Source organism: Eumetopias jubatus, unplaced genomic scaffold, assembly GCF_037043125.1.
Source record: "Eumetopias jubatus isolate StellerSeaLion01/CBP00866 unplaced genomic scaffold, mEumJub1_p1.0 scaffold_15, whole genome shotgun sequence".
Taxonomy (NCBI): domain Eukaryota; kingdom Metazoa; phylum Chordata; class Mammalia; order Carnivora; family Otariidae; genus Eumetopias; species Eumetopias jubatus.
The window spans coordinates 59566838-59586549 of NW_028274821.1; the positions used below are offsets into that span (position 1 = coordinate 59566838).

The following is a 19712-nucleotide window of genomic DNA, read 5'->3' on the forward strand; positions in this document are numbered from 1 at the left end:
CTTCCACTAAAACCAGCTAAAAGGATCTAATAAGATGAAGCTACATAGTGGAAAGGTGTATCGGCCTAGCACTATTCAGTCTACACATTATCTATAACCATTAAGACCTGATCTAATCCAAAAGATCAGCATAAGCACTTTTCACTCATAAGTGTTACCACCTGTCAGACTAGAAAGGTTAATTATCAGCAGCTGCCAGCTACAGTTGCCAAAGACCAGAAAGGAGCAGCAAAGGCGCACCCAAACCCAAGTCCCCTGAAAGCCTCCCCCAATATAGCCAGCTTTGGGATGGAGGAGTGGGCAGACTGCTGTTCCCACAGTATAGGTGAGAGATGCCGGACACTGAACCGTGACAGTTCTTAGGGCAGTGAAGGTGAGAAGGGGCTAAAAAGCAGAACCAGGTGAAAGGCCATCAGCCAAGAAAGAGTTCAAGACAGAGGAGTAAATAAACCTGTGTACCTAAGATAAGCTGAGTCAGAAAAAAAAAAAAGAAATAGGAAAAATAGTGACCGAGACATCAAGCCAGAAATGGAGAGGCAAGGGTGCAAATAAAGCATGCACTGCACATCATGGCATATTCAATCTCTGGAGCAGGATAAATGAGAAAGAGCAGACTCTGAGGCATGACCTGCCTTAATGCATACCCTTTGAAGCAGAGATCTTAGTGGCACCTTGCTCATTCCATTCTAGCAAATAGGGCGCATCTTGGGAACAATTCTAATTGCCATGATTCTCATTCTAAATTGATCCCGCAGCTCAATCTCAAGGCAAATCATATGCTAATACTATAGTTTAAAAAAAAAAAAAAATCCACTGGACAGCCCCAGGCAACAAAAAGAGTTAACCACATACAGATCTAACAAAAGCCTGTTATTTCATTGTTAGGGATGAACAATTCATTATTTTTTTACATGAGGTATTATAATTTTTTTCTGCAGTGTTTTGATATTATAAAAATCCAATGAATACTCTCATACAGACATACAGTTTGACCTGCATTTGAAAAAATATCCATGGGGACCCCTGGGTGGCTCAGTTGGTTAAGCATCTGCCTTCGGCTCAGGTCATGATCCCAGGGTCCTGGGATCAAGTCCTACCATCAGGCTCCCTGCTCAGTGGGGAGTCTGCTTCTCCCTCTCTCTATCCCTCTGTACTCTCTCTCCCTCTCAAATAAATAAATAAATCTTTAAAAAAAGAATATATATCCATAAAGGTAAATTTCTAACAGTGCAATTGCTGTTTCAAAGGGCCTTTGTTTTTTAAATTTGAGAAATACTGCTAAATTGCCTGCTAAAAAGTTGCACCAATCTTTACTCCATCCAACAGTAAATAAAAGTAGTTCGGAGTCAACTCTGAAGAGGAAACAGCAGTGTTTAAAGGCATCCCCTGAGGAAAGATAGGTTGGTTAACTATCATTGCAGTAGGCCAAGGACTAGGGAGAGAAGCCCTGAAAACAAAACTTGGGCCAGGATACTGAGAACGGTCATATTTCATACCCAGCTTTAAATTCTCCTTAATGCCCTGTTAAATCCCTGACCCTTTACTATGGTCTTACTAAATGCAATAGCCTAGGAAGTGAGCCCAAACAGGAGCCAGAGTGACACTAGTGAAAGAAGCAGCACTTAGAAAAGCTGGTAACAGGTCCTGAGTCAAAGGGCTAGCTAGGAGGGCAAGCAGCCTCCAGAAAAGATACCTATGGCATCGCAGAAACACCTGGAAAGGAAGGCCCGCTAAAATTGTCAACTGCAGCTACAAGGAACAAGGACTCAAATCATTAAGAATTAGACACTAAAGTAAAATATGACCCCAAAAGCCAGTAAACATGGACTATACTTATTGTAAGTGCTTCAAGAGAATAAATAAGTCATAGTATAAGCACTGGTTAAGAAACAGAAAAGCATACACAGACAACTAGCACCTTCACTTTGGAGAAGATCATGAAAAAGCAGTTGCTAAAAAGGGACATGGGAATGAGAGAGGGACTTAAATGGTCAAGATGAAAGGAACATGAGAATGTTCTCTAAGCAAATCAGAACACAGGAATATCTTGTAACTTTCACCATGTTTAATGGAAAACGGAATTTCCTGTAGGGAATGCTGGTGGAGCTCATGTGACTTCATAGTTTATCAACTATCTTGCTCTGGATGATGCCCCTGGCTACTGAATTCTATACCCTGCATTCATGAGGTGTGGCCAGCTCACTGAATATGCCAGTGTCCTCCTGGTAGCTTCCACTGATGACATACATTGAAGACACTGACTCACAAGGGTGGTTTTGCAGAGACAGTGTGATACATGGCACATCTCTACAGACCCTGTACCCTCTGGCCCAAGCCACACTCAAGAGGCCGTTTCCAAACTTTAAGAAGAAAGTGTGTTACCTGAGCAGATTCACAAAAAACAGAAATGATCACCTTAAATAAAAACCCTTAAAGCAGGACAACTCTTTATAGAGCAGATAAAAATTTAAGCTCCCACAGAAGTTTATCTCTCCTCTGTTTACTTGCTCCTGTTATGAGAGTGTTTTATAAATAAAAACAAATTAAATTTAGTAGGCAATGACATTTCAAAAGCCAAAACAAGAATGCCACAGAACAATAATCTCAAAATACCTATCATTACAATGTATTTCTAATCACCTCAGATAGTCCACAGTAAGGCAAAGAGAGAATCTATTTAAAAAACACCCTGCATCACATAATACCATACAGCTCAGAAAGCACAATATAAAATTTAAAAACTTTAAGAAAATGTAGGGATACATCCGAAGATATTCTGGAGACAGATTTCCTAGAAGTAAAACAATAAAATACATTTCAAAGGACTATACCAATAGACTTGGTCCCAAAATAATTTTAAATTTCTGAATGAGAAACAAAACTTCATTAAAAATTAAAAGCTGGGAAATTTTTTGCAAATATGACAAATGATTAATGTCCCTATACAAAGTGATAGGAAAATAGGAATATCCCAAAAGAAGAGAAAATTATGCAAAGGACAAACTTTTAAAAAGCAGTAAGTGACTAAGGAACAAATGAACGTATAAAGAGTTATACAACCTCAGTAGTAATCACAGAAATACTCATTAGAACAATTAGAAACCATTTTTCATCATTCACAAAGTAACTTGACATTATGGACCCTATTCAATGTGAAAAGAAAGCTAGACAAGCATTCTCATATGGAAGCATAAACTGATGCATATGTGTGAAAAAATATACAAAAAAAGACAAAGGCTGAAAAAAATGTTCATATCCTTTGATTCAATTCTACTCTAGTAATCCAGGCTCAAGAAATACATCATTCAAAACTTATCACATAGCTACAATAATCAAAACACCGTGGTACCAGCATAAGGATAGATACATAGATCAAGTGAACAGAATAGAGAGCCCAGAAATAAACCCTTGCATATATGGTCAAATGACCCCCAAAGGGTCCCAAGATAATTCAATGGGAAAAGAACACTCTTTTCAGCAATGGTGTTGGGAACACTAGACATCCATACACAAAACAATGAAGACAGACCCTTACTTTACCCTATTATACAAAAATTAACTCAAATGAGTGAAAGATCTGAACTTAAGAACTAAAACTAGGGGAGCCTGGGTGGCTCAGTTGGTTAAGCGACTGCCTTCAGCTCAGGTCATGATCCCAGCGTCCTGGGATTGAGCCCTGCATCAGGCTCCTTCTCCCTGTCCCACTCCCCCTGCTTGTGCTCTCTCTCAAATAAATAAATAAAATCTTTAAAAGAAAAAAAAAAGAACTAAAACTATAGAACTTTTAGGGTAAAAACATAGGGGAAAACCTTCATGAGATTGGGTTTGGCAATAATTTCTTGGATATGACACCAAAGCGCAGACAACAAGAGAAAAACATTAATTCGAATTTCCTCAAAATAAGAACTTTTAAAAAAAAAGATTTATTTCAGAGAAAGAGTGGGGGTGAGCACATGAGGAGGGGGAAAAGTAGATGGAGAGAATCCCCAAGTCAACTCCCTGCTGAGCACAGAGCCTGAAGTAGGGCTCAATCGCATGACCCATGAGATCATTACCTGAGCTGAAACCAATAGTCGGATGCTTAACCGACTGAGCCACCCAGGTGCCCCCAAAATAAGAACTTCTGTGCAAAGGACACAGCCAACAGAGTAAAAAAGCAACCTCCAGAATGGGAGAAAGTATTTGCAAATCATCTGTCTGATAAGGGGTTATACCCAGAATTCATAAAGAACTATAATCAAACAAAAACCAAACCTGATTTAAAAATGGGCAAAGGTTGGGGCGCCTGGGTGGCTTTTGGCTCAGGTCATGATCTTGGGGTCATGGGATTGAGCCAGGCGTCAGGCTCCACACTGGGCATGAAGGCTGCTTAAGATTTTCTCTCCCTCTGTTCCCCCAACTTGCTCATGTGCTCCTTCTCTAAAGGGGGGGGGGTCTTAAATAGACATTTCTCCAAAGAAGATAAATGACCAATAAGCACATGAAAAGATGCCCAATATCACTAATCAGTAGGGCAATGCAAATCAAAACCACAATGAGATACGGCCTCACACCCAATAGGATGGCTAGTATTAACAGTAACAAGAGAAAATAAAATGTGTTGGAAAGGATGTGAAATGTAAAATGGTGTAGCCACTTTGGAAAACAGTATAGCAGTTCTTCAAAACTCTAAAAATATAAATGATCCAGCAATTCCACTTCTGGGTATATACCCAAAAGAAGTGAAAGCAGAATTTCTAAAAGATATCTATACACCTATGTTCCTAGCAGCATTATTCACAAGAGTCAAAATGTGGAAGCAACCCAAATGTCCATCCATGCAGAATAGACAAAATGTGTTATATACATAGAGTGGAATGTTATTCAGCCTTTAAAAGGAAAGAAATTCCAACATTCATGCTACAACATGAACGAACCTTGACAACACTAAGTGAAATAAGCCAGTCAAAAAAAAAAGCAAAAAAACAAAAAAAATATGGGATGCCTGGGTAGCTCAGTCGGTTGAGCTACCAACTGAAACCAAGATTCCCTTGGTTTCAGCTCAGGTGGTGATCTCAGGGTTGTGAGGGGAGTCTGCTTGAGACTCTCTCCCTCTGCCCCTCCCCCTGCGCATGCTTCCCCACTTTCTCAAATGAATAAATCTTAAAAAAAGAAATACAAATATTTTATGACTCCATTTATATGAGGTAAAAAGAGCACTCAAATTCACAGAGACAGAAAGTAGAATGGTACCTGCTAGGGGCTGTGCAGGAGAGAACAAGGAGTTACTACTTAATGGATATGGAGTGTCCATTTGCAAGATAAAAGAGCCCTGGAGATTGGTTGCACAACAATGTGAATGTATTTAACACTACTGAACTGTACCAGACCTAAAATGATTAAGATGGTAAATTCTATGTTAGGTGTATTTTACCACAGTTAGAAAAAAATCTCATCACAGCAGCAAAAGGGATGTTTAAAAATATAAACAAGACCATGTCATTCCTTTGCTTAAAAACCTTCCAATGGCTTCCCATAACAGGGAGAACTAAAACTAAGCTTTCCCTGGCTTACCAAGTTCTACATGACCTGTCCTGTGCCTACCTCTTCAAACTCATCTCATACCACTTCTACCCTCATCCACCTTGCTTGTACACATCAGCCTTCCTTCTGTTGGGACGATCATTCTAGCCTCAGGGCCTTTGCACTAGCCCTTTCCTCTCCCTATGATGTTCCCCTCATGGCCCAGATTTTCACAACCTGTTCTTTCCTATCATTCAGACCATTAAGTGTCGCCTTCTTTTTTTTTTTTTTAAGATTTTATTTATTTGAGAGAGAGAGAGAGCACACACAAGTAAGAGGGAGGGGCAGAGGGAGAGGCAGACTTCCTGCTGAGCAGGGAGCCTGATCCTAAGACCCTGAGATCATGACCTGAGCTGAGGGAAGACGCTTAACCGAGCCACCCAGGTGCCCCAAGTGTCACCTTCGTAAAGGCCTTCCCTAACACTTAGTCAACTGCCCAATTATTTATACAGCACCTACAAGTATCTAATTATTTACTGATTTACATATACAGTTCATTTTGTGCCCTTTTCACAAAAAATAAGCACCAGAAGAACAAGAACCTTCCTTATTAGTCTTTACACCACTCTATCCTGGTGACTCAGCAGTGCCTGGCACATCATAGGCACTTAATAAATATTTGCTATATGAATAAATGTATAATAGCTTTTTAAAATGAACCTAAAGCTCTACAAAGACAGGTTAAATATATTACCATGTATCCTTATGGTAGAACATTATGCAGCCATTTTAACTGATGTTCAACTATATATAGTGCGCAGATTATATTTCCCAAGATGACCATACATAGTTAAGTTCTCCCACCCTTCATTCTCTTCTTCTTATGCTGACATTACACCCCAGTGGTGAGACTGAAGTTCCCTCCTCTTGAATTTGGGCAGGACTGTGACTTATGCTGGAAGAGATGCTTTGTGACTTCTTATGTTAGGTCATAAAAGGCCATACAGCATCTGTCCGGTCCTCTTGGAGCAGTCACTCTTGCAATCAAGCTGCCATGCTGTGAGGAAGCCCACACTACATTTAGGTGCTCGGGCCAAGGGTCCCAGATGAAGTCCCAGCTGACAAGCAGCATCAACCATCAAACATGTGATTGAGGACTTCAAGATGACTCCAGCCTCAGACACCATTTGACGGCAACTGTATGGGAAAACTCCAAGCAAGAGCGACCTAGCTGAGTATAGGAAATCCCAGAATCATGAAAGATACAAGTGCTCCCTACACCAAATAAATTTTAGGGTAATTAATTACACAGCCATAGATAATCAGAGCAATTTAGTTTTATTTTAACCATGAAGAGAATGCAAAGAGAGTGAGTTTTCTTATAACATAGTCTGTCTCTGTATATTGTTCTTGCCTCTGTGCTTAAAAAATAAATAAAATCTCCAAGAACAATAAAAGAGATCTTTATCTGATTTTTTTTTTAACTGACCCTAAGATGTGGAATGGCCAATAAGCATACCAAAAAAATGCTCAGCATACTCAGTCATTAGAGAAATGCAAATTAAAACATGTCCAGGAACACCTGGGTGGCTCAGTGGGTTAGCATCTGCCTTCAGCTCAGGTCATGATCCCAGGGTCCTGGGATCGAGTCCCACATCAGGATTCTTGCTCAGTGGGGAACCTGCTTCTCCCTCTGCCTGCCATTCCCCTGCTTGTGCTCTCTCTCTCTCTGACAAATAAAAAAATAAAGTAAATAAAAAAGGGCGCCTGGGTGGCTCAGTTGGTTAAGCGGCTGCCTTCAGCTCAGGTCATAATCCCGGAGTCCCGGGACTGAGTCCCACATTGGGCTCCCTGCTCAGCGCAGTCTGCTTCTCCCTCTGACCCTCTCCCCTCTCACGCTCTCTCTCACTCTCTCAAATAAGTAAATAAAATCTTTAAAAATAATAATAATAAATAAAATAAAAGGTGTCCATTATGGACAACTGAGATGTCTCACTACAACGGCTATAATTTGAAAGACAAGTGAAGAGTGTTGGATGTAAACATGAGGATGTGAGGAACGTGGGACCCTCATGCATGTGTTGGGATGCAAAATGGTGCAGCCTCTTGCAAAACAGTTTGGTAGATCCTCAAAATGTTAAAAATATACCGTGTGACCAACTAAACAAAAACATACTTACACAAAAATGTTCCAAGCAGTGTTATTCATTATAACCAAAATATGGAAACATATCTATCAACTACTGAATGCATAAACAAAATGTGTTGGATGCACACAATGGAATATTATTCACCCATAAAAAGGAATGGACTAGCAATTCATGCTAAAACACAGACAAACCTTGAGATCATCACGCTAAGTGAGAGAAGCCAGACACAAAGGCCACATATTATGTGATTCCATTTATAAATGTGCAGAATACGCAAATCCATTAAGACATAAAGATTAGTGGTTGCCAGGAGCTGGCAGAAGGAATAATGGAGAGTGACTGCTAATGGGTATGGGTTTTTGAGTGAGGAATGTTAAAATTGTTCTAAAATTAGATGGTGGAGATAGTTGTACAACTCTGAATATACTAATAACCACTGCTTACAAAGATGAAAAATATTTTATACAAATATAACTTCAATTAATCTTGTTAATACTGAATTCCAATTGTTACTTCTCGTAGAGGGGTTAAAAGTAGTGCTACATATATCTTTATAATCCACATGTAACTAAAAAAAAAAAACTAAAAAATGTAAAAGATCAAGATTAAAAGAAAGTATACAGTCATGAAAGAAAAACCGGTAACACATTTCCTACCTTCCCTAAAAGCAGTCTGCATGGCATTACCTCTACACAACCTGGATTGATGCCTTCATCTGTGATAAATGGACCTAAGGCTAGCACAAGGAAGTTTTGTCCAGAAAAGACTTCTGCTCTGAGTAACCATTCACATACCTGCCCATTTAGAAAGAATTCTCCCATTTCCCTCTCTCAAGTGACCAGCCTTCCTGGAAGTGTTCCAGGCCACTCTGGGAAAGTGTACCACTGAGGCTACAAATTAATTCATCTTGGGACGCCTGGGTGGCTCAATTGGTTAAGTGTCTGCCTTGGGCTCAGATCATGATCTCAGGGTCCTCCTTGCTCAGCGGGGAGCCTGCTCCTCCCTCTGCCTGTCACTCCCCCTTCTTGTGCGCGCTCTCTCTCTCTCTCTCTGTCTCTCTGACAAATAAATATATAAAATCTTTTTAAAAAAAAATTTAATTCATCTCACCCCTGATTCCATCCCCAGTCACACGTGGATTAAACTGAGGCAACCTTTAAGAAAAATCACCTCTGGTTCCCAGATCTGAGAAATGGATCACGCCTGAAAGTTAAGTGAGGATACTAAGCAAGGCATCAACATGTGTTCTGACAATTTGCACAATCAGATTAGCTAAGCAATTTTTTGGATGACTTGTATAGGGGACAGAAGATGTGTTCTAGACCCAGCACTATAGGGTGACTCCTGAACAAGTCATTTCTTCCAGTAGGGTCACAGCTTCCAAGTTTATTTTAAAAAGAGTATTGAATTGGCTGTGCCTTATAATCCCTTCAATTCTCAAAATGAGAGAATGTATGTGTGAGTGTCTATGTGTGCACATACACATTCCCGTGTTATGTATCAGGTAGCAGGTTCATTTTTGTTTTTGCTTTTGCAAAACCAATACTGATGTTACAGAAAGAAGTCAGCAACTGTTGCAAACATAAAAATCTGATTTTTAAACAGGCTATCTACTGTTTTCCTCCCCAGAATAATGCCTGATGATCCTATTCAAACCACTCTTGGTGGTTCTCATCCCACTTATTCTGCTCTACATTTTCTTTAATCTACTGCACTTACTCTAACATATTCTATTATTTCCATATTATGTTTATTTTTTGTCTGCCTCTCCAGCTAGACTGTACACATGAAAAAATAGCAATCTTTGTTTTGTATTCTGATATATTTCCTAAGTGCCTAGACACATAGATGCCAATCAATACATTTGACTGAATCGGTTGAATAAATTATAAATACATAGTCAAGAGATGAATCATTCTATTTCCCTCTGGGAAACAATCATAAGTATACACACTGCAAGCAGGAGAGAGGGAAGAGCAGTTTCTCACAATTCTTTGAGAACTGGGCTGATCAAGTGACAAAAGCCCTTAAGTTCTCTTCCCTCTCCCCACATATTTCAGGAAAAAATGCCATCTCCTAAAAGCACAAAATTGGTCATACAAAGAGTCAGAAATTAGGAGCAAAAATATATTAAAGTAGATGGCAAGTTTTTGGCAGAGGTGGAGAGAAATGTCATCTCCAGACCCTTGAACCTGGAGACAGAACAGAACACAGTTTGGCATCACCACCACAAATGAACAAAAGGAGAAAGGCATATGATACTTAGCAGGGGGAAGAAAACTTAACCCAAAAACATCTTCACAATTACAAAGCACAAGTATGCAACATTACTGGCCTAAAGCAATTCTGCCTTTCCCTCTATCATCACTCTTTCTTCAAATGCTCATTTCTATAATCTGTGGTATACTGAATTTTACAGAGCCAACTATATAGTCTAGCAGTCTCTTTCAGTGGCTTGCTTCTAAAATAAGTTAAAAGTTAAATCCATGCCTCTGGATTACTGTAATAATAAAAGAGACTCTGGAATGCTAAAAGCATACCACTCTCTCTGTAAACAGACTGAAATCTGTCTGAGCAAAGCTCACAAAGAGAGAGATCAACACACAGAACAAAGAAAGCCATTTGGAAAATCCCAAAGACCAACCAACTTCTTGATCTAGCTCCAACAGGATGAGGGAGGAGAATCTTGATTAAAACAGCAGAGAAAAAGATCACTTGGATTGGTCTGCCTGGGAAAACTACCAAGGGAGTGATACATTCCTGCATGTAAGACACAGGAAATGGGAGGGAGGCCACTGGAAACTGATGATGGAAAAGACTAAATTTAAGCCCATCCAACATCAGCAGCCAGATGTTCCAAACACCAAGCCCACATTAGTATCTACTCCAAGGGCTGGGCCATCAAGGGCACTGATGAGTACTGGAAAGCCCCCAAGACCAGATTTTTTTAGAGAAGAAGCGAAACACCAAAATGAAACAAAACTACCAACAGTTTGGACCTGATTTTAAAAACAAACGAAAAAACAGGCCAAAGCAGGCTTCTCTGGCATGAAACAGGTTCTATTCTCAATTCTCACCATTAAATTGGGCTTTGGATACAGAGAAAAAAGTAAGTATGAGAAGAAACCATAATCTAACACAATCAACTACAAAAACAACCAAATCGAAATGGCTAAAATATTTCAAACTAGAAACAGACACAAATTGCTGAGATAATTAGCAGTGTTGGGAGCACCTGTTCATATACTAAGACAATCCTCTCAGTCTGTGCAAGAAAAGAGGAAGCAAAGTGACAGGGATGAGGGGAAAAAAAAATGAAGAGTGTATCAAGAGTCCAGCCCACCTCCTGAAAATTATCCTCAAGTGTTCTGGAACAGACTAATAATCTGACACATAAACCAGAAAGGCCCTCTGGATCTCAACATTGTACACACCCTCCTGGCCCTACGTCCACAGTTACGCAAATGAATCCAACAATATATGGGCAGCATGCATTTTCACCATAATAGACATCAACACAGACCTCACCTTGTCACTGTCATCATGACAAATGTGGTCGTGATGGATGGACTGGCACTGAAAAGAAGCACCAACACTGCCTACAAGAGAAAGGGAGGAAAAGTTAAGATGCAATAATTCCTTACATTCAAACGGTTTTTCCAATTAAAGTTGCTTTTATATCTATTATCCCATCTAATCCTCAACAATACTCAGAAGTAGGCTGTATAGGGATTATTATTCATGCAGTTTAATGAAGCAAAACAAAACACAAAGAGGCTGACTTGCACAAAGTAGCAGTCAGTGAAGTGGCGGGTCTGAAACTAGAAGCTTGTTGTTCAAACCCCTTATTCACCATTTTCTACTATACTGAGCAGTTTAGCTTTCAAAGGCCACCTAAATAAGCATAACAGCTTTCAATAAGGCAAACCTATTTAGAAAAAATTATATACCCCTCTTCAGACTACACACACTTTCTTTGAGAAAAAAGATGACCCTATAAAATCTTAGCATACAGACAATACAATCTAATACACAATCACGGGGCGCCTGGCTAGCTCAGTCGGTGGAGCATGCTACTCTTGATCGTGGGGTTGTGGTTGTGATTTCGAGCCCCATGTTGGGTGTAGAGATGACTTAAAAATAAAATTAAAAAAATGTTTAATACACAATCATATAAAATTACAAATAAGTTATTGCTTTAAAAGTATATATTTTAATATACATATTTGTTAATTTGAAGAACCATCTCCTAATAATAACTGCTCTAATAGCGACATTTCTAACTAATAGGAAAACAAATGATTATTCAATAAATGATTCAAACAACTGATTAGTCTTTTGAAAATGTTTTGGTTCCTACATCACACCATACAGAAAATGGTGGCTCAAAGATATAGGTAAATGTAAAATAATGAAGTCAGTTTTAAAAGAAAATGTAGACCAAAAAAAAGGAAAATGCAGACTTAAAAAATACTCTTGGAGTAAGAAAAACCTTTTGAAAGATAACTAAAACAAAAACTATAAATAAAAAGTTAGCAGGTATGACTGTCTACCTAAGGTGAGCAAAACCCCTTCTCCTCATGTATGAGAATTTGACTTAGGGATAATCCCTGTTAACCTGATTAAAACAACATGCCACCTATATGTTACTTGGCAACACTGCTTATGATAAAAACTGCCAAACTAGTAAGCTGCATCTGGACTAGAAGTACAATAGACACTTAGTAGGAAGCCATGTTTTTGAGCTTTTCTGAGTCTGGTGACATGTAATTAATCCCCCTGCAGAGGATCCTGGAAACTATGCCTGTGGAGTTCTCTGCAGCACCAAAATGTGAATAACATTTCTTTGAACTTAAGTTGTCAGAAGAGCACTTCAGAAAATATGAATTGCTACAGGGACTGCTGCAAGGACTCCCACTATCTTTTTTTTTAATATATATTTTTTTTATTTTAAAGATTTTATTTATTTATTTGACAGAGAGAGACACAGCGAGAAAGGGAACAAAAGCAGGGGGAGTGGGAGAGGGAGAAGCAGACTTCCCATGGAGCAGGGAGCCCGATGCGGGGCTCGATCCCAGGACCCTGGGATCATGACCTGAGCCAAAGGCAGATGCTTAACGACTGAGCCACCTGGTGCCCCAAGATTTTATTTTTAAGTAATCTCTATACCCAATGTGGGGCTTGAACTCAAAACCCTGAGATCAAGAGTCACATGCTCTACCAACTGAGCCAGCCAGGTGCCCCAGGACTCTCACTATCTTACTTATATATATAGTTTCTGTCCTAAATCCTCCTGAACAAAGTGGTGCCAAGTGCAACCTATGGTGGTTTTACCAATCTGAATACGTAAATGTTTAGGTGAACCTAAGACATCCCACTGCCACCTACCATATTCTGTAAAATTTACCATGCCATCAATTCAGATGTCTGATTATTTCATATGCACCTGAGAATGCTACCAACTAAACTTTGATACACTTTCTTAATATTAAACATTTTTATTTCATACTTATTGAAATAACTTTTTTAGACTTGTTTAAAGGTAGATTTTTATGATATATTATTTTTATGCATTATAAAAAGAAAATAATGTCAGAATGGCTAAGATAAAAAACTCAAGAAATAACAAGAGTTGGTGAGGATGTGGGAAAAAAGGAACCCTCATGCATTGTTGGTAGGAATGCAAGTTGGTATAGTCATTATGGAAACCAGTTTGGGGGCTTCTCAAAAAATTAAAAATAGGAGTGCCTGGGTGGCTCAGTTGGTTAAGTGTCTGCCTTCAGCTCAGGTCAGGATCTCTGGGTCCTGGAACTGAGCCCTGTGTCAGACTCCCTGTTCAGCGGGGAGTCTGCTTCTCCCTCTCCCTCTTCCCCTGGCTTGTGCTCTCTCTCTCTCAAATAAACAAAATCTTTAAAATAAATAAACAGACATCCACAAATAAAACAAAAACAAAAAACACCTAGGCACTGACTTTACACCTTTCACAGAAATTACTCAAGATGGATCATAGACCTAAATGTAAAACACAAAACTATAAAACTTACAGAAGATAAAGGAGAAAATCTAAGAAACCTTGGGTTTGACAATGAGTTTTTAGGTACAACACCAAAAGCATAATCCATGAAAGAAAAAATTGAAAAGATGGACTTTGTTAAAATTAAAAACTTCTGCTCTGTGAAAGACGTTTAGAGAACAACCCAAAAAAAGGCCACAAACTGGTAGAAGATATTTGCAAAATGCGTTCTAAGAAATCAAAACTCAACAATAAGAAAACATACAACCCAACTTTAAAATGGGCAGGGTTTCTCTTTGCCCTTTGGCCTGAATATCAGAACTCACTACTTTGCCTCTACGGGAAGGGCCCTCTGCTGCTGGAAAACAATGCAGAAGCATCCAAGTGAAAGAATGCACAAAACCACCATCTTCCCTCTCCAGCTAGCTGTCCCTGCCCCATAAGATCAAGGATGTAGACGACTGCTCAATCTGAATTCCTGAAGAATAAAATATAGGTCTTAATGCAGCTTTGGATAAGCTAATCAGAAAAAGAAGTACACAGCAGCAAAAGAAGAAACAAGGGGGCCAGTTTTTGAAACTTAAAAGAATCTAGTAGAGAACAAGCTAAACATACTACATTAGATGACGGTGTTTACAGTGAGTGTTCTGGGTTTTTATCCAAATACATTTTATGAAATTATTATCCTGGCTCAAGAACCTACCCTGGCACCCACAGGCAGAGAAGGTGCCAGGGGGCCAAAGTGACATATGATTCCAGGCAGACAAGGCTGGTTCTTCCAGCTGGTGGCCCATTCAATGGTCTGCTCACACCAAAATTACAGCTCTCACTCTAGGTTCTTAACTTGGGAATATGGGAATAAAATTTTATCTTTATTATCATTAACTTAATATTAAAAAATTCATTCTTATGAATATAGCAACAAACCACATTAGTATTGACAGTATTTGTGACTTTGAGACTAATAAAAACCACATATATTTTCATATAATTGTTGCAGGTATATTGAAATGTCACACATATCACTACTTTAAGGTGTTTTTTTTCCACACATATCACTATTTTGAATTTGTGATAGCTATTAGGAACACTGCTAAAATGTGTTATTTAATGCATTAATAAAGATGCAAATGTTCTTTTATTACAAATTAGTTTTTACTGTTTTGATAACTACATTCTAGTATAACTGATTTTCTTTGTAATCTCATCTATTTTACTTTATGCAATTAAAAATATTCTCCTGGAAAGGGGCTTAATACCAAAGGAGTCCAAGACACACACCAAAAATAATTACAAATCCTACTTTAGCCAGCAAAAGATGCTGGGCCCAGGGAAACCACACAGAAGCTCTGTAACGGAAAAGAGACATGCAACATCCTGAGAAGAGTCAGAAAAATGTGGGAAACTGAGGGAAGAGAACAGAAATGAAGATTAGAGGCACCTGGGTGGCTCAGTCAGTTGAGCATCTGACTCTTGGTTTCAGCTCAGATCATGATCTCAGGATTGTGGGATCAAGCCCCTGTTTACCAGGGAGTCACTTGAGTTTCTCTCCCTCTGCCCCGCCCCCTGCTTGCACATGTACACACACTCACTCGCTCTCTCTCTAAAATGAATAAATCTTAAAAAAAAAAAAAAAAGGAAAGAAAGGAAGATTAAAGTCAGTGTGGAGCCCAAAGTTTAGAACTAGGGAACATAAAGAGGTCAAGGGTGAAACAGAAACAGGAAGTGGAGAAGTTTCAGAGCAACTGCCAAGAATATCAGCTAGTGTTTTAATCCACAGAAGCAAGGTAGTGATGTAAAGCAAAGACACTATTTGCCATGTTCCCAGAGACCACTACACTGCAAAATCCAATAGTCAAGGGGTGCCTGGGTGGCTCAGTTGGTTAAGTGGCTGACTCTTGATCTCAGCTCAGGTCTTGATCTCCGGGTTGTGAGTTCAAGCCCTGCACTGAGTTCCACACTGGGCATGGAGCCAACTTAAAAAGAAAAAAAAAATCCAACAGTCAATTCTGAATCCTCATCTTTCTTGATCTATTCACAGCAACTGACCCACTTGATTCCACTCTCCTTCTTGAAACCCTTTTCTTCACTTGGCCTCAAGGAAACATCCCACATTACTGGCTGCAACTTCTCAGTCCCATTTGCTGGATTCTCTTCATCTCCCCAATTTCTAAAAGTTGGAATCTTCCAAAGATCAATCCTCCAACTTCTCTTTTCTATCTATATTTACTCCTTTCGTGATCCCAAGTAGTCCCATGGCTGTAGCTCCAAACCCTGGCTCCCCCACCTCCCTTGGCAAAGAAATCCAGATTTCTATATCCTTCTACCTACTCAGTATCACTTAGATGTCTAACTAGCATCTCACACATAACATGCTCAAAATTGAGCTCTTGATCTTCCCCTCCAAAACTACCTCTCTTCCAGTTTCAGTAAATGACAAAACTATTCACCAGCTGCTCTGCCAAAACCCTTGGCATCATCCTCAACTCCTCTTTTTCACTCATATCCCACATTTGATCAATCAGCAAATCCCGTTGGCTCCACTTTCAAAATATGCCTGATATAACTACTTCATATATTGTCCACTGCTGCTACCTAAGTCAAAGCCTGGACTGCTGCAATAGCTTAACTGTTCTCCTTAGGGTTCCAATCTTGCCCTGTGAACTTTCCTTACCTCCCCCAACCCCGAATCTGTTCTCTATACAGTAGCATGAATGACTCTTTAAATATTCAGACAGATCATGTCACTCCTCCTCTGAAAACCTTGGTTCCTTCTCTCACTCAAAATAAAATCCGAAGTCCTTATACCAAGGTCCCACGTGACCTGACTATCCTATGCCTTTCTGATCTTATCTCCTGAGACTTCTCCTTTCCTAAAAGGAAATTAAAACACATTAAACGCACGTAGCAAGTTATCATGCTACAATGCAATATACTTAAAACAGTGCCAAAGACCACTGTTCTTTGTAGGCAATAAAATGGCTTCTTAGTCCCAGGCCTATCCAGAACTCACATTCTCCTTTGTTGACACTCAGCATGATTTTCCAAATGACAAGTTCTAACAAGGATAGATGGAATGTAATTGAAACTCTTCGGCACATTGCTTTGGGCGGGGCGGGGGGGGGAAGGTTGTACTAAGTTTGTGAAATACAACATACAATCTTCTTATATAAACATCAGCAGAAAAACATTGTTGAGACATAAGCACACCCCTTGAAATCTGGACATAAAAAACAAGAGGCATTAAACCACGAAACCAAACTACAGAGACTTAGGCAAAGGGTACACGTATCTTGAAAGGTGGGTAGCTCTTCAAGCTGTAATAAAAGTGTGGCATTTTGAGCACGATGAGGATTTTTTCTCAAGGCACACATCTGAGATGGGGGTTTGCATTATTTAATCTAGAACTAAGAAGTGGGATCCTCTTAACTTCCTAGACTCAATAGCTAGCTGCCTGTCACCTCAGAAACAAAGATTTGAGGGTTTTATATTAAAATGGTGGTTTCAAAGTCAAAAGGATGAAAGATACAGCACAAAAAAATAGTATTGTAATAGCATTCTGTGGTGACAGATGGTAACTACACTTGTGAGCATAGCATAGCATACAGACTTACCAAATCACTAAGTTGTACACCTGAAAATAACTCAACATTGTAAGTCCACTCAATAAAAACATTAGTAAAATGTGCACTTGTTTAGATTTTTATTCATAAAGTATTTTCCAGATCTAACATTTTATGTTGAAAGGAATATTTTTAAAAAACTACATTCTTGGGGCACCTGGGTGGCTCAGTCAGTTAAGTGTCCCACTCTGGATTTCGGCTCAGCTCATGATCTGAGTCGTGAGATCCAGCCTGGAATCAGGCTGTGAGCTGGTGTGGAGCTTCCTTATTATTCTCCCTCTCCCACTCCCTCTGCCCTTCCTCCCCCTCTAAATAAATAAATAAATAAATACTACATTCTTGAATTTATTAATGTATTCATTTGCCAACAAGGAACTAAACTGGTCAAATCCTAACAGTTTAAAATAAAAAATATTTCTCTTTTAATAAATAAGTAAAATATACTTCCAAATGAAACAAAAAAAGGGGTTTCTGAGGGGTTCAGTTGGTTGAACAAGCAACTCTTGGTTTCAGCTCAGATCGTTATTTCAGGGTGGGGGTATCGAGCCCTGTGTTGGCTCTGCCCTCAGCAGGAAGTCCACTGGAGATTCTCTCCCCTTCCCACTGCCCCCACTTCACGTGCTCTCACTCTCTCAAATAAATTTTTTTAAAAAATTGAACAAAAAAAAACAAAAAATAAAATAAAAATGGAAGGTTTGAGGCAGGTCCAAGTTGGCAGAGGAGTAGGAGACGTTAGTTTCATCTGGTCCCAGGAATTCAGCTAGACAGCTATCAAATCATTCTCAACACCTGTGAACCCAATGGGAGATCTAAGAAAATAAGCTACAACTCTGCAAACAGAAAAGCGACCACATTCTGCAAAGTAGGAGGTGCTGAGAAGGGAATCCGAGGCGATGCATGAGAAGATAAACCACAGGGGAAAGGAGCCTCCATCAGTCGGCACTGGAAAATGATATAGCAGCGGAGCACAAAATCAGAACTTTCAGAACTCTGCTCTGGTGAGGGACGTGGCTGCCTGAAAGACGCTCAGGCAGCAAAGCAGGGCAGAAGCCTAGGTGGGACGGTGTGGTCTCAGGATTCTCGGGGTCACAGGAAGACCGGGGGTGCCTGAGTGTGACAGAGTTCCCAGGCATCGGAGCCAGGAAGCAGGCTTCAATCAGCGAGCCAGGAGCAGGCTCTCAGCTCAGGGCTGCCATAACCCGAGAACCCAGGCACTGTCTGTGGGCTGACCGCTCTCAGAGCAGGGATCCAGCAAGCGGCAGAACCCGAGAAACCACGCCCCGCCCCGCCCTGCCCCGCCCCGGGAGATGCTGCACAGAAATGCGCCACAGGAGTCTGTAACATTGGAGACTCGAAAGGGGTTCCCGTGCTTGAGATAGAAATGCTTGGTCACAGGCTGAGTGAGCACGGAGTGTGGACAAAGACCAGGGAGACAAGAGTGATGGACTCCTTTACCCTGAAGGCTCGCTGAGGAATGGGGCCCCAAGCGTTCCGCTCCAGGCTGTTGACTGGGAGGCTGCCATTTTCATTCTCATCCTCTAAACCTGCATGGAAAGCCTTCAGGAAACAAAAGCCACATAGAGCAATCGAGAGTAGAATACTTAGCCTGGCCCCGGGGAACGGCGGTACAATCCTGCCCGGGGCAAAGACCCTTGAGAATCAACGCAACAGGCCCCTCCCCCAGAAGATCAGCAAGAACACCCAGCCAAGACCAAGTTTACCTATCACTGAGAACTGCAAAACTCCAGCGCTAGGGGAATATAGTATATAGAATTCCTGTTTTTATCCCACGATGCTTTAGTCTTATAATTTTAATTTTTTTCCTCTTTCCTTTTTCAACCAGTTTTTTTATTATCAACTTTTTTAATTTTTATTTTACAATTACATTCTATCCTTTCACTGTATTCAATTTTATTTTTGTATATATGTAAATTTTTCTTTCTTTACAATTTTGGGATGCAGTTTCTTCTAACAGACCAGTATACACCCAAAATCTAGTGTATGGCTCTATTCTCTTCACCTATCTGATGATATTCTTTTTTTTTGTTTTGTTTTTTTGTTAAAGTCTTTTTTCCCCCCATCTTTAGAGTTACATTCTATCCTTTCAATGTATTTAATTTCATTTTTGAATATATATAAGTTTTCTTTCTTTACAATCTTGAGATGTAGTTTCTTCTAAAAAACCGACCAAAATACACTAGGGATATATTGTATTGCCCTATTCTGTCCACCTGTCTATATTCCCTTTTTTCTTTTAATTTTCATTTTTACCTTCTATCCTTTCACTGTATTTAGTTTTATTTCTGTACATATAAGTTTTTCTCTCTTTACAATTTTGAGATCTAGTTTTCTAACAAATGGACCAATATACACACAGGATCCAGTGTATTGCTCTATTCTGTTCACCTATCTGATTATATTCTT

General features: G+C 39.7%; 1 protein-coding gene across 2 annotated transcripts in view; it reads right to left on the reverse strand.

The window, feature by feature from the left end:
• RNF38 (ring finger protein 38) overlaps positions 1 to 19712 on the reverse strand; it is a 130363-nt gene that overhangs the window by 52512 nt on the left and 58139 nt on the right. For both annotated transcript variants that reach the window (XM_028108668.2, XM_028108666.2), the window contains exon 2: positions 11181 to 11251. The gene's annotated coding sequence lies outside the window, so the exon portion shown is untranslated. The remainder of the gene's footprint in view (positions 1 to 11180; positions 11252 to 19712) is intronic.